This window comes from Lepidochelys kempii, chromosome 1, assembly GCF_965140265.1.
Source record: "Lepidochelys kempii isolate rLepKem1 chromosome 1, rLepKem1.hap2, whole genome shotgun sequence".
NCBI lineage: Eukaryota > Metazoa > Chordata > Testudines > Cheloniidae > Lepidochelys > Lepidochelys kempii.
This window is the reverse complement of record NC_133256.1, coordinates 178254440-178268495: the sequence shown is the minus strand read 5'-3', so window position 1 is coordinate 178268495 and position 14056 is coordinate 178254440. Positions and strand designations below refer to the sequence as shown.

The 14056-nt window shown below is 37.5% G+C and overlaps 1 protein-coding gene across 4 annotated transcripts in view; it reads left to right on the top strand.

Annotated features, from left to right (window-relative positions):
- Positions 1-14056, top strand: part of ROBO1 (roundabout guidance receptor 1) — a 440544-nt gene that overhangs the window by 237584 nt on the left and 188904 nt on the right. The gene's annotated exons all lie outside the window — the stretch shown is intronic.

Here is a 14056-nt window from a genome sequence, read left to right as displayed (position 1 = left end):
ATTCCATCTATGCATGTGTGGCATTTGAAGTGATTTTTGCTGTTGTCATGGTGTGAAGGGAAGGATAGACACCATTAGGGTCCCTCCTGGCCGGAGGAAAAACCCTTTCACCTGTAAAGGGTTAAGAAGCTAGGATAACCTTGCTGGCACCTGACCAAAATGACCAATGAGGAGACAAGATACTTTCAAAAGCTGGGGGGAGGGAGAAACAAAGCCCCTGTCTCTGTGATGCTTTTGCCGGGGACAGAACAGGAATGGAGCCTTAGAACTTAGTAAGTAATCTAGCTAGATATGCGTTAGATTCTGTTTTCTTTAAATGGCTGAGAAAATAGGCTGGGCTGGATGGAATGGATATTCCTGTTTTTGTGTCTTTTTGTAACTTAAGGTTTTGCCTAGAGGGATTCTCTGTGTTTTGAATCTAATTACCCTGTAAGGTATTTACCATCCTGATTTTACAGAGGGGATTCTTTTTACTTTTTCTTCTATTAAAATTCTTCTTTTAAGAAACTGAATGCTTTTTCATTGTTCTTAAGATCCAAGGGTTTGGGTCTGTGGTCACCTATGCAAATTGGTGAGGATTTTTATCAAACCTTCCCCAGAAATGTGGGGGTTAAGATTTGGGAGGATTTTGAGGGGAAAGACGTTTCCAAACGAACATTTTCCCAGTAACCGGTGTTAGACGTTTGGTGGTGGCAGCAATAAAGTCCAGGGACAAAAGGTAAAATAGTTTGTACCTTGGGGAAGTTTTAACTTAAGCTGGTAAAAGTAAGCTTAAGAGGTTTTCATGCAGGTCCCTACATCTGTACCCTAGCATTCAGAGTGGGGAAGGAATCTTGACAGCTGTACTCTGGGTGCAGGTATTGTGCATTCTTAATGTATGTGTGAATATACTGTTGGAGGTAGTTGAGGGACTTTGAGCTGTTGTGTCATCAATACACAGATGACATGCCGCTCTTAATTTCCTTTTTATCTAACCCAGGTAGTGTGGTGTCTTGGCTTTCCCAGTGCCTGGCAGAGATAATGACTCGGATGAGAGCATTCTGACTGAGGTGTACTCCATACAAGAGAGAGAGAAATATGCTAGTTGGTTAAGAGAAGCAACCTAAAAGTGAGCCAAGGATGGTGAAATGGTGGCTGCTCCTAGAGTTATTAAATGTTACTGCTGCAACTAATAGTAGATCCAAGAAGCACTGTACAGAAGTACAACTATTAGTAGTCGTCATTTTATATTTGTTTGCCTATTTAATTACTTATTTTATGAATTCTTTATTAACACGCTCAGCACATCACCAGACTCGCACCTTCATTAAAGTGGTTCAAAATATAGGAGTATTTTTGAATCCCTGTGTGTTCTACGTAATGGTCAATGAGTGCTTTTTACATCTATGCATTTCTCTCTCATGAGTCTGTCATCCATGCTTTTTAACTTCCATACTGGATTATTGAAATGTGTTAAGCATGGAGCTTCTCTTGAAGCTTCTCTTGAGCAGTATCAACATCAGGATATATGTGTAACAATAGTAACTGTCCTGTTTGCATCTGAGTAGTACCATTAGAAATGTTGATCTACAGATCCATTTGTGGTTTGGGCCTTGATACATGAGAGGTTGTCTGTTTCTGAGCACTGCTGCAGAAGATGATAACAGATAACCCATTCTATATTGTAATTTTGAAATTGCCATTGGAGGTATAATGGGGCAGGGTGTTTCCAGTGGGTGGGCCTTTGACTTTGGTCCTCTTTCATGCCCAAGCTTGTTAATCTTCTGGTCACTATGAAAGCACATCTGTGTCTTTTAGTGGCTGGTGATTTGTGGAACGGGTGTGGGGCTGTGGAAAACTGTGGAAAGCTTTTAAAGATGTTTCTGATATTGACTGAGATTATTTTCTGTCATACTTATTGTAGTCGTAAATTTGGAGAGTGTCCAAATATATATAAAATTGTGCACAGAATGTTAAAAATGTTACTTTTGTAAATGTACCCTGAGACACAGGGAGAAATCCTGACCCCATTAAGTCAATAACAAAACTTCCATTGACTTCATTGGGGTCAGAATGTCACCCAGAGCAAATAAGAATATGCCTTTTATAAACCTAAATCAAGAAATATATTCATAGCTTAATTATCTTCTTTACCTGAAGCACTTGGCATGTAAATATTTTGCAACCCTACAGGATGTTCCTTCCTGGGTGTTTTGATCTTTTATTTACTTTGTGAAATTCTCATGCAGCTGCTTTTCATGTAATAGCAATGTGTTAACAAATGCTATTACTATGTCATTTTTTATATTTCAAGATATCTGTTTTCTGTTTTACAAATATTAACGGAGTGTTTTTATTTAATAATATTGCACATGAATTAAAGTTGTATTTAGCAATATAATACTATGATATTTATATGTGGAAATATTTTATGTTTAGAGAGTAAAAATGCATAATCGTGTGGTATAAAGATTTTATTTATATGAGCTTGGGATGCCCAAGTTACTCAGAGGTGAAGCAATGAATGGGTCATACAGATCATCCCAGGAAAATGTAAGTAAAACCTTTTTTACTGCACTATACTAGCATGCATTTTTTTCATGGGGAAAATAGTTTAGTAAAACTCACTAAAGCAGTTCTCATTTGTATTGATATTATTTCTCATCTCTCTGTCTCTCGCTGTCTCTTTAAAGCTAAACTCCCTTAATAGAATGAGTCCATCTATACAAGCCTCAATTTTAAAAACCTTTACAAATTTCCTAAAATTGCTATTCCATAAATAATGTAGTCACTTTAAAAAAGCCTCTGTTTCCAACCCTGATGGGCTATGAAATATTATACTTTAAACCCGTCAGTGTTCCAGGACTGACTATTGTCTGTCCTAGGCCTTAGGGAAGTGTAATTTGAAGTAGAGGATGGATGTTTGGGGATGAGGGGAGGATGTGAATTCCACAATGGAGGAAAAGAAGGAAACATTTCCTGGTAGGGTTGGTGTGTGTGCGTGTGTGTGTTTGTTAACATTGACTGTTTTGAAGCTTTTGAAATGTCTGGAATGTTAGAAGTGGCTTTAGGGGAGATTGATTAGTGGGCAGAGAATGACCGTACTGCACCTTTAAGCAGGGTGGAGTGCATTGTCCGGCTTGCTGGGGGAGAGGGAATGGCGCCTTACAGCCAGTCGGGGGAGCGAGGCTCAAAAGCTGCAGCACCCACCCTCTCTCCTCTTGAAATGGCAAAATACCAGGTTTGGCAGGACCTGCTGTGGGCATCACGCTAGCCTCTTTAACCCTTGTTCTAGAGGCAGATGGTATGGTCAAAGCAATGGGTTGGCTGGGGAACCTAGACAGAAAAAGAGTGAGGCTAGCAGAAACTCTCCCATGTACAGGGGTGCTGGGACAGTTTTTACAGTGGGAGTGCTGAGAGCTATTGAACCAAACTGTAAACACTGTATATAATGGAAACCACTTCAAGCCAGGGGCACAAGCACCTATGCTTAGGTAGATATTGAATGAACATGGAGTTACCTGCACTGCACACTTTTATCTGCCGGATAGTCCAGACATCAAATAATAAAGTTGCTGCCTGATTAAAACTATATCATGTGTCTCCTGTCCTCCTTTCAGTATAGTTGGATAACAGGGTGAGGTGGTCGACAGTGCATGATAAAGTAAACTTATCAAATGATGGTGTCTTTGACCACAAGATTCTTGTGTTTATTCTGTACAATTACAATGTATTACTCTTTTTAAAAAACAACAACAAAAGTGCACGGTCATTGAGGCAGGGAGTATGCCTCCTTTTGTGTGTGTACAATATCCAACTCATTATTGGTGCTACAAGAAACAAATACTACTATTAAAGATCTCACCAGAACAAGTGTTTTAGTGGTAAGCTATGTTTTATATAAATAATACAGAATATATATTGTGTCTGTGTGTTGTGTATGTGCGCATAAACAGTTTTATATAATATTAATACATATATAGATGGTGTATGTATACCTATGTGTAATATAACTCTATATTTTATGTATATAGCACATGTGTGTATTGTGGACCAAACTTTCTCTAATTGAGATTCTGCTGGTGTCCTGTAATGTTGAAACATTCCCTTTGAAAGTTAGAAAAAATGCCATTTTAAAACAGGACATGGTTTAGCTGGAATATATCAGGTTTGACTGCAAGATAATTGCAGAGTATAGTTTCAAATATTTCTCTCTGTATGCAGTTTAAGGTGTGGCAAGAGAGAATATTAACATGAAAACAAGCAGCACAGTCATGAGTATCTCATTTATCTGAAAATCACCAACTGGTCATATCACTTGATGTTTTGACATGCCTGTGTTTCTGTATGTTTGGCTGGTAACAGATCCAAGAAGACATGATGAAATTGCTTTTGAACTCAATTGCTGAACATCTGTAAAAGTTTACTTGGCATGCGGTAACAATTTTAACTTGTGTGCGTGGCAAACATATGTATGTGTCTGTGTACACAAGTTAAACTGGTGAACATATTATGTTTGTCCTCTTACCTTTTATTTGTCCAACTTGTTTTCTTTAAAAGGACACAGTCAAGTTAAAAAAATCTTAAATTAAAAATAAAGTTTCCTTAAGTGTAATTGCACTTTAGAATGCTAATACTGAAATAAGAGTCTAATTTAGCTTTGGTATTTTGTTTGACCGAGGTGAAAAGAAATCAAACAATGAGAATAGACTTTTTCTAGTCAACTTCACTTTCTGTATTCCATGCACTACTACAAGTGGCAATGTTTAACTGAAAGCACTGCAGGGAGAATATTTATATCAAAATAAATTATATCTTCATTTTTTCTTACTTTAAAAAAATCAGTTTAAACAAGCTTTGTAAAAACTTAAAAATAAATACATTAATACTTTTTTAAAAATGGGGCCTGAACTACTGGACAATGTTTCTTTAAGATCTTTTTTCGTTTTTTTATTTCAGACTATTGTTCCACACAAACATGCAGATATTTCTGTCATAGCAGAGGTCTGATTATTCCCTTGAATAAAGTAAATGTAACTGCTGCAGCTGATAAATACAGGGCTACCCTTGGACCCATGTTGAACCCTAGTGCAATCAGTGTGGCTCTGTGCACGTGCGTAGGACCTCCTGTATAGAAAAGCTTGCAGGATTAGGGCCCTGGCTGTATCAGTATGTTTTTTTTTTATTACAAAGCATAGAAAATATACATGTACTTTCCAGAACTCCATTATATTGTGTAAAAAACACATAACTTTGCTCCGGCTGAGTTCTGTGGTGATCCCCATATTGCTAGCCCAGAGCACGTGTGGGACGTCCCAAGGAGCAGTAGCTAGTGTTGTGTCTTTGGTAACATCGACCAACCAACCAAAAAAATACCAATACATGTAAATTCACTGGGATGTTCCCATGTCTTTGGGCCATTCCACATCTATTATTATTTAGTCATTTGGTTATGGTAGATTCCACTCTGAGCTGGGCACTTTCCAGACAGTCAAGAAGGTGCAGTCCTTGCTCCTAGGAGCTCACAGTCCAAGGACTGGCAGACAGATAGACCTTTCCATTAATATACATGTCAGCAAGATTCACTCGAAGCAGCACAGCCCAAATGGGTCTTCAAAGGAGACTTAAATGTAGAAAGGGTAGGTGCCTCACAGATGAGCTCATGAAATTTGTACCATGCATCAGAAGGAACACGGAAGAAGGCATGGAGGTAATCATATGAGGAGTTGACAAAACAAGTGGTCGAAGATGGGAATATTGTAGAGCAAAGGGAATAGGGATGTAAGCCTACTTTAGAGATGGACAAATAGGCTGAGTTTGGCTCCAAGTCTGCAATAGGTTTAGGCTAGGGCTTGGGCTTGGGTTTGAATTCAATGGTGCCAAAGTCTTGTGAGCTGTTAAATGAACAGTTAAGAAATATACCTCTCATGGCTGTTTTTTTTAATTGAAATACTGCCGCTGGATGAAGATAATTTGTTTAGAAATGAAGAATAAGGTCTTGATTCTGATTTCCAGTAATTACTTGGAATTTATCACCAAGTGTCTTTTAAACTATAGCAATTTGTTTCCACATATCAGCTGTTGGAATTGGTTGCCAACTATTTTGGTTACTTACAGACAGTGTCTGTAATGCTGGTTTTAATAGCTGGTCCATAAACAAAACTAGTGCTTAAAAATTTTGTGTTGAATTTACTACCCTAGGTTAGTAGTAAATGTTTACAAAAAACATTCTTTATCCTGTGATCATTTGTTATGCTATCATATTATAGAATTTGCCAGGACTTTATAGAAAGCTTTGAGATTCTTCATTGCATAGTGGAATCTTTAAAAGACTTTGTGCTTATTCTGAGTGAAAAATACAGTACACTTCCTACTTCCTCCCTTTGGGGAAAAATACACTTCAGGTCCTTGATATGATGTTCTGAGAGAGGCCAGTATTTGCATTAGGAAATACTTTATATCTCCTAGTGGGAATAATTAAATTGGATTCCTGTGGTGTGAATAGATGCCATAAGTTTTACTGTGCTTCATTTTTCTTGTGTAATTGAACAGCTTTGTAGTAGGAGAACAAAGGTTAAATCTGTGAAGGCTTATCTGTACTAGTTTCAATTAGAGGGTACGTCAGATTGCCTCTACTTTTTTCCAGGCTGAATATAGCTTGTCTTCAAGGAAGTGTTCATTTACCACTCTACACTACAGTAATATGGGTTAGAATTGTTTGTAGTATGCTAGACTTATTTGTAGCTGTTTTAGTTATCTGAGGAACACAGTAATCACAGGCTCAGTGCCATTGTTAAAATGATCTCAGAGAAAGTCATCACAGATAATATTTTCTTTATTATGATCATACTAGCACATATATGATACTGCTGAAAGTCTCCAGAGAACACATCAGCGTATCATTCATTGGACAAAGATGTTCAGCAGTTGCACTTTTAATATGTCCTATAATTATATTAGACCACTAATGTTTTTGATGCCTTTAAAACAACCTTTGAAGATTTGATAGATCACAGGAAGATTTCTAACTTCCTTTGTGGTATATGGTCAATAGCACTACTTATTCCCAAACAGTCTGACGTTGCAAATCATCTGTCATTAATAATGGTGCTTGCCAACATTTTTTTTTTTTTTGCGGGGGGTGGTACTGTTTCCTTGGAGTCTGCAACTGTTGCACACAAGGAACAAAACCAGCGCTTCTGCCCTTTTATAGTATTTCAGCAGAGTATAACTTGCCTTCACCCTGGTTCAGCACTTAAAAGCCTTCTAGTATGTTTGATTTGTCTTGCCACCATGACATGTTACACTTCCTGTGCCATACATGTCAAATATTTTTGAAACTCCATCTAAACTATAGAAGAATAAAAGATTAAAATTTCATCACTACAAAACTTTCCACCTGAGAGAAAAATAAGACAGCTAGAATAAGTGCAATATGAAAAACAATCAAGTTATAACTGTTTACAGAAAATGAAACTAAATAGTAAGTGTATTATTTATTTACATGAAGAGTGAGTGGGAATTCTGAGAAAATGTATTTGTTCCTAATCTGTTTGACAATACTAGATATAGATAACCTTCATTATCCTTCATATTACTCTATAACAAAAAGGCACTCAGCATTTCTCTGGCTATCTTCCTTCACCTCCCACATGCAAATATTTTGCTACGTATTTGCTGTAGTAAATCAAGCAGTGATAATGGTTGGAAAAGGTATCCATGAAACAATACAATGCTGGTTTAAGAAAGTGACTTTTTTTGTAAGGGGAGAGACATCTGAAAGGATTCAGCTGTATGCTCTTCTGGTCAGAATCTAAAGGGAAGAGCACAAATGTGCAAGACAGATGTTCCACTTTTGTCCCTGGGTGTTGAAATACAGATCTGAGTCGTAAGTGGATTTCCATGAAACTTGCAAAAAAGAAAGAAAGAAAGAAAGTAATCTTCCTGTTTTCCTTTTCTAATTGAAAAAAATGCAATAAAATATTCTAAATATCCAAATCTGTATTTTATTAGCTCAGAGTCCTCTGATCCTCTTGTAACTTGACCATCACCATTATAAGATTTTCTGTCGTTGTGACTTTCCTTTCTTAGAAAGAGTTTGATGCAGTTCCATCTTGAGACATTCAGTGTTTCTTTTGAGCATTTGTCAACAGGTGTTCATCTCTCTGAAGTGGGAGTGAGGATAATACTTTTATGTACCTTCCCATAGCTCTCGAAGCCGAATCTGTATTTTACAGATGGGGACACTGAGGCACAGAGTTTGTGACTTGCTGAGGTTATCCCAGTGGGTCAATAGCAGAGCTAGAAATATGGCCAGATCTTCTAACTCCTAGCCTAGTGTCCTATTAACTAAACCGCACCACCTCCCTGTGATTGCCACATGGGATTGGAGATGAAATTCTTCGTCATCTGTGCTGTGTAGCACTCAAAATCCCTCAGGACTTGAACACTAATCTTCTGTGTGACAATACTCAGATACCAGGCTCACAGATATTGAGGTGATGAGTGTGATATAAGTGCTTGGAGGGATACAAAGAAAACACATTGATAGGTTGGTTCTAGGCTTTTTTTTTTCCTTTTTAAATGAAAAAAGTTCCCAAACAAAAAATAATATGTGTATACATAACAAAGGGATTATTAATGGCAAGTATGGTTCTTGCAGGATGTTAAGATAGTGGTATAATAAGTTTGTGGTGTTCCTTTTAAAAAATTAAACTAAGTAGCAACTTGCTCTTATTCATTCTGTCCTCTTGGGACATGCTGTCTAGTGATGACTTGTCGAGCTCAGCTACGTGTGGTCTAATTCACTTGATTTGCCAAGATCAGTCAACACTCATTAGAAATAAACTTCAGCACTTTGTTCAGGTTCAGTAAATAGGTTTATTATTTTGGGTAACAACAGATCTTTCTGCTCTAAGTACTCAGCCTCGCCCTGATGAGATTAGCAACACAGAGACAAGGCATTCATAAATCCTTTTTCTTCTTAGTGCCACTGAAATGGATATCAGTTCTATAAATCACAGTTCTGCCTTTTGGTTTTCCTTTCATTGAAGTTCTGCTGTGGGTAGCCATCAGACACTGGAGGCACTCATTTGACCGAGCTGTAAGCATTGTTTTGGCCCACGTAAGTATTCTGAGGCATTTGCATAAAAACTGTCAAAATAACTGAGTTTAAACCCAAATTTAGAGCGGAGTCTGAAGCTTTATCAATCCTATTATATTGGAATTCATATAATTAATTAACAGACTTATACTTGATCAGGTAATATTTGGAAAGTACCTTTAACACAAAATGGTACACTACAATAGTTAGATATTAAGCACATTATTACATACAAGTGCAGTCAGCAATGTAACCATGAACAGGTTTTTAACCTCTTTTTAAAACCATTTCAAGCTACAAGCAAACAAACTCTGTAGTTCTGGATGGATTCAAACAGTGTGAAAACTTGATACCACCTGTGACCTACTACCCAAGTATGTGACCTACAAGAAGCCAGATATAAGGCTTCCTACCTGTTAGGTAGAAACAGTAGATAGAAGACAAGCAGGGTCAAGGAACAGCCATTGTGGGTCTCTCCATATTAGCCAGGAAGGATTACTGAAGGGGTAGGCTCCCTTCCAGATGATGGAAGCTAGAGAAGTGTAAGGTGGTTAATGTGTTCCTATTTTGGAACCCTTGTGTCAGATACAGCAGCCGTGAAGAAAGGTCTTGGCCTACTATTGACAGCTTTATTCTACCTTTGCATGCCCTTGTGTTTGACCACTCGTTTACTCAGTATTGCCAACTGCTGCAATTTTTTCACAAGTCTTGCAATATTTGGTGACTTTCTTCAGCCCCCAGCTGCTGAGATAACATGAGATAGCATAAGAATCTCCACTTAACCTTACATTAAAAAAAATATTAATCAACCTCATGGTTGAAGACAAAAAAGCTTATGAAAACATGGAGTGCAGCCAGAAAGCTCAGAAATCAGGAAGCAAATAAAAAGAATAACAAACTACTATATTTAGGCCATCTCATGATTTTGGGGAGTCATGATTTTTGAGTGCTAGAGATTGACGATATCGAAGTCCATTTTGCAGTAGTTGCATGGGGGCAGTGGGAAAGATATCTTGCCTGACCCTGAGTGAACAGCTCGCATCCTGAATCAAATCAAATCAGGATTTACATGTAGGAACAAATGCAGATCCCAGTGCTATGACTCTACAATGTGTGTGGGAGGGAGGGAAGGGAGAGGAGTACACCTGCATGAACCTCATCAATTCCTGCAGACTGGTATCTATTGTAGTCAGGATCCTTCCTCCCTGGGAGAAAACAGTGCAGAATTTACTTCTTACTGCAAATGAATAATGTTTGATACAAGAGCAGATTGTAGTTTCAGTCATGGAAGGGATTATAGAAAACAGTGACTTTAACTAAACATATTTTAAAATGTTAGCATTGTCTTTTAATGGAAATAATTAAATTTAAAAATTAATAATTAATATCATGTTACCTAAAATAATCAAATCCAGGCATTATGGAAACATCCTGGTATCTACCAAAGAGCTCTGTGCTTGTTTATAATCCATCCATTGAATATATTAAATATGAATATCTTTCTCTTCTTTTTCCTGTACTCTTCTTTGCAGTGATCACTGAACCTTAATTATTTATTTGACTTTTATTTCAATTAAAATGATTAATTGTAACTTCTAAAGTGGCACGATAATTAGAGCATGCACAATCTAAGCAGAGCTACAAGGAGCTCTTTAAATTGTAATTCTAGTTAGTGCACAGTTGTAACTCTGTAATCCAGATTTATATATGCTGACAGCCTCATTATCCAATAAAAATTGGTGATGTAAAGTTTTAATATATATTGCCCCAGGAACTGGATAGCCATTTACTCTGCAGGCCTTGATAGTGTGACAGCAATTGAGAGAATAAACTCTAAACTATTGTACTATTGTTCTTTTTAAAATCTGCATCTTTCATTAGACCCTGGTTCACATTGTGATGGGCCAATGAATAATAAGAGATCCATCTCATGCGTACAGTCCTGATAATGCTTGTTAAAATTAAACAGAAAATCTGCCATGTACAGCTTCAATATGATTTTGATCCCTTTAAGTACCAAAGTGTATACTTTGGTGTTTTAAATTAAATTAAACATATTCAGAAGGATTGTGTTGTCACTGATCTGTTACACTATAGTATGCTGAGGTATGTTCAAAATTAGATGGATCTGCATGTTTTTTAGCAGCAAAAATGTGACCTCAGATAAAGAAAGCTACTGACATTGTCAGTAGGATGGAATTTCTTAATACATTTCTGTAGGACATTTATATGCATCATGGAGGGTATGGAAGGGGTTTTAAAAAGTTAAGCATTGTCTTTAAAAATGGGCCCAAACTGCTCTGAATCCATTCACAATTTGGTGATGTTCACATATATCTCTTGTTGTTATCTCTCTCTCACAGGTATTTATGTGGCCCACTTCACCACAATATCTGAGTGCCTCACAATCTTTTATCTATTCATCCCATTTTACAAACAGGGAACTGATGCATAAAGGAACTAAGGTCTACATTTTGGGACTTTTGGGACTTGTGTGGGGGCACATAGGAAATCTGTAGCAGAGCAGGGAATTGAACCAAGCTCTCCCCAGTACCAGGCTAGTGCCATAACCACTGGACAATCCTTCCTTTCTTGGCGCCGTTTCTAATTTTATTAATTTTGCAAGCTTCCTCAATACCAAGTTAAACTGCCTCAGTAACATCAACTGCCTGCTGAAGTCCAAAGGAAACCGAGGGATCTGGGGTAGATAGGACAGTTGTATTTATGCTGTCAAATACTGGATTCTTGATCTTTTTAAAAATGATTGTAAATAGAACAATTTAAAAAATTGGGCATGACTATGGCAAAAAATGTTGAAATGGAAGGAAGCCTACCAGTATGGAATTAGGCAATTCAAATACATATGTGCTAGATGCTGAGAACTTCTGAGTGCCCTCAGCTTCTGTGGCCTTCAGTAAGAGTTTGAAAGCACCTGATACCTTGAAGGAGCCACTCAGAATTTGCCTGATTGTGTGCTATATTGACAATGACCTTAGCAATCTGACTCTCAAATACTAATTACTTTGATTCTTCATAACTGTTCTGAAGACTCTTTATTGATTGAGCACCTTCTGATACAGATAAATTCAATTGCATACATTTTTAGCTGTTCCCATGTGAAACAGCATCAACAATTTAGCCTATGAGCCATGGTCAGAAGTTTCAAGATTAACTACAAGCATTACTTTCCATAATACAATCTTAAGATGTTTGATGAAGGAAACTATTTTGACAGTATCAGTATAAAACAGCCCTTTTGTTTTTTAACCAGACAAGTACAGCAGTTTGAAGCCTAAAACTGTTATGTGTACACTACCCAGAATTACACAATTCTAATTCTGCCTAATTCGTATGCAGGAAAGAGTTTATGAATAAGGGCAGAATGACAGTGATATGAAATTAATAACCTGACTATTCTCTTGGAGTTGTCAAGCCATTGCTACTCTGAAAGGTACCTATGTTTCCTCCACTTTTTCACGTGCTAGTAGGCGATCATGTCCATACACCATAATGACCAATTTTAACAGTGACGATAGAGGTGGTGAATGCAAGGAAAAAACCACTTTCCTGTGTCACAGAGATAGCAGCTAAAAGCTCTATACCATAGAGTTGTTTGTAAATGGGGAGAATCATTACGCAAACTCACCATCTGTTACGAGGAACGAAATTCTTAAGTGTTTCTCTACTCCTTCCTTTCCCCTCCCCACACCAGTCTTTCTTAGATATAGGCTCAGGGAATTTCCTCCATAGTGCTCCTACTCTCTAGGTCAGTCTTTGCCCTTCCCTTCATACTCAGCTACCTACTTCCTAACTTTTCTTGCTCCTATGAGCATAATCAGGGAATCTAGATGAAGGATAGGTATAAAAAGACTGGGAGAAAGTCCAGGAAGAGGAGCAGGCCTTGACACTTTCCCCTGCTGAAGCATCTTATTCTGCTTGTCACAGTCAGAAGATGGTGAAAACGAGAGCCTAGCTGTAGAGAAAGACAAGGGTGGTCAGCTGCTAGCAAAGACTTGACCATTGCCAGTCAGAATGAGATTTGAGGGCAGGACTCTCCTTACCATTATATCCCATTGCAACTGGTATGTGTGAGTCTTGGATCAGGTTGTGCTGTGCTCTGGTGACTTTTGTTGCAATTCCAGCTGTATATTTGGATCAAAAATGGATTTAGGTCTGAAACTACAGATCACATCAAGAACTCAAAGTTAGTAAATGAACTATGGTGTCATAGAACAAAACTTTCTATTTGATCATTGTCTGGAATATAATGATGAGAAATATCTATTTGTAACAGGATGTCAGGAATCTTTCGGTGTTTTCTTTTTGGACCTTGCATAAAACTTGAGTTAGTTCTGTTGACCTGGAATATATAAGAGGTGAGAGAGGGTAGTAGGAACCCAGCAGAAAGGTGATTTTAGGTAGAAACCATAAGGATATCCAGGCTCAGGGAAGTATCTTAGATCAAAATGTATGTTTTGTTGTTGTTTGAGTTACCAGTAAAGCCAAACCCCAAATAGAGGGTGTACTTAGCTTCTAATTTGGGGCATGTGCTCTGCAGAGGAAAGGTTCAGTTTGTCCATGCTAATCTTCATTTTAAAATTCTCCTATAAAATGCTGATTACCAGGGAAACAACTTACTTTTCCCATATACAATATGAATTCTGTGTGTTAGAAGTTTGTTGGTTTTTTTTTTGTTTGTTGTTTTAAATAGCACCATGAATAACACACATACATATCTGTGATTAACAGCAGGATGATATCCCACTCATGGATACAGATAATACAGTAATATGCATATCTAACAGTATGTATAATTGTTTGATCTGTTCTCCATCAATATGCAAACCCCCTGGAGCAAGAGAACCCTATGACATGTGATACCAGACAAACAAGGCAGACACACATTAACTGAATAAGACATTAAATGTGTATCCCATAAATGTGTTATAAAAAAAACAGATCCATCTGAGCAAT